Below are 2,539 nucleotides of genomic sequence, written 5' to 3'. Positions count from 1 at the left end.
CTAGAGGAAGCGAGGCGGCACCGGAGGGAGCAGAGCAGCATAAGCCGATGTTTCCTCTATAGCACCGGCTCCTGTCACTGGCGGAGTGATACCAAATGCACTCCGCCTGTGACGAATCGATAGTGAAAGTGCGTTTCGCTCATTTTGGCCAGCGATTGGTTACCAAATTGCTCTTGGAAAGGTATGGCACCCCTGATTGCCCTTATCACCCTATTGTTAACTTTGCCATTTTGGATTATTTCATTTGGATTTGCGTTAACTTTGCATTGTTGTACATTAAAAAAAATAAGACCTACCCCGAAAATAAGACCCAGTGTGTTTTTTTGAGCCAAAAATAATATAAGACAGTGTCTTATTTTCGGGGAAACACGGTAGTTAAGGACCCTGTCAGATTTGTGTTACTATATGTCCCACATTAGTGAAATGTTGAATTTTCCATCACTTTCTGTACCAGAGACATTGTTTGCCAGGATATAACGATGGTTGATCTCTCAAGCAGGAGCACAAGCAGCAATAAAACCCCAGTAGATAGTTTAACATTTCCTGACTCTATTTAAAAAAAGATGTAGATCCTCAAATCATCTGCGGACACTGTCCTTCCATCTGGAGGGTGACTACTTTTGTTCCTCATGGTCCCTGTGTGTGCTGTAAAGTAGCCACTGATCTAAAATCACTCCTGTGATGAACTACAATCTCAATACAAATTAATAAACTAAACGTGAGATTGTAGTCTGTCACGGGAGCGAGCTTGGAGCGGTGGCTACTTGTGTTAAGGTCATAAAAAAAAAAAAAAGGTTATCTATATTTAAATGATTTGGGTGCAGTTTTCTTTTAAACCACTTGAAGACAGGGGAAGGGGGTTACACCCCCTTCCTGTCCAGGCCATTGTCCAGTATTCAGTGCTGCAGTACTTTGCTGACAGGCAACGCTGTACTGAAATTAATTTTATACCATTTGTTGGGGACACACAGAGCTTCCTTTCGGTGGTATTTAATCACCACTGGGGTTTTTATGTTTTACTATAGAAAGAAAAAAAGTATCTGAAATTTTTTTTTTTTTTTAAAAAGCCTTTTCCTTTTATTATGTTAGGAAACATTTACTATTACCCCATTTTTTGGTAAAATATAAAAGACGGGGTCAGTCGGTTAAATAGACACCAAACACGTCAAGCCTTACAATTGCGCGTGCCTGCGAAATCGCAAAAAACTACCACACCCAAAGTTGGCTATAGGCAATGCTTTTACCACTCATCAGTTTAGTGTTAAGTTATTGATGGCCCTAAAATGATTGCTCTCACACTGACGTTCACGATATGTAACATGCGTGGCGTAATGGGCGCAATTGTCGTTTTCGCACGTAGGGAAGCCCGACCCATGTTTGCATGTGTATAAGGGGACGGGGGACTTTACATTTTTTTTGTGTGCGCTAAGAAGTCCCCTATCTGATATCAAATTATAATGACGGGTCCACCAGCTTCTCTCGGCTTCTGTAGTTGGAGAGTGACAGCTGAATGTAGAAGTGATGTAATAAACATCACTTCCGCACTTTCAACACCAAAGGGGAGATCAGAGAGTTTGTGTACTGAGCTCCCTCCGATCTCCCTGCACAGAGCCACAGTGACGATCACGGGCTGCCCGGAGCCCGGGATTGCTTCAGCGGAGGGGGCGCACGAAGGTACAACATACAAGCGATCAGGTGGCTCTACAGACGCTGGACCGCTTGTATTTAAACAACCATCACTGGCTGTTTCAAATTTTGATAAGTTTCCCGCTCATGCGCACCAGATGGCGCGCACAAAGGACGTTTTAAGACGCCCACTCACATCTACAAGGCTGCCGTCCAGCCGTTTTCCTATGTTTAGCGGACGGGAGGTGGCTAATATTTATACACAAAGAAAACTATATTGTGTATCTTACAGGTTGGTACACATTTCATCTATTAAATAGTAAAATCATTTCCCTTCTTTCCCTGTGATGGACTTCAATCTCATTTAGTTCACTAATTTGTATTGAGATTGGAGTCCATCACAAGAGTGATGACTACTTTATAACACACACAGGGACCATGGGCAATAAAAGTAGCCACCCTCCAGAAGGAAGGACAGGGTCAGCAACAATTCAGAGATGATTTGAGGCTCTACAGCTGAGTGATACACAAATAACATACATTTTTGTTAATAGTTAAATATACATCCAAGTACCTTAACTCCTGAGTTTAGTGTCACTTTATGGTATAAGAAGACTGCCAAGTACTGACCTACAAAAGTCCACTCACCGATGTTGGACAATGCTTTTTGAGAGGGTGTGTTGTCTCCCCAGTGTAGCTATTTGCAATGGCCACTACACTGGACTGTTTATACCAAGTTACTTCACTTGCAATTGAATGTTTTGGACAAGCAAATGCAACTTTAGGGTGCATGGTTTGTTTAAAAAAAAAAAAATCCTTGAAGGCCCATTCATGTGGTGACCCCTGCTTTTTACTGCACCAGATCACACAGAAAACAATGTTTTCTCTGTATCATTCATACCACAACACAGGT

The sequence above is a fragment of the Nanorana parkeri genome, unplaced genomic scaffold (genome assembly GCF_000935625.1).
Source record: "Nanorana parkeri isolate BGI_ZX_2015 unplaced genomic scaffold, ASM93562v1 scaffold2058, whole genome shotgun sequence".
Classification (NCBI taxonomy): domain Eukaryota; kingdom Metazoa; phylum Chordata; class Amphibia; order Anura; family Dicroglossidae; genus Nanorana; species Nanorana parkeri.
Note: the sequence above shows the minus strand (reverse complement) of the source record.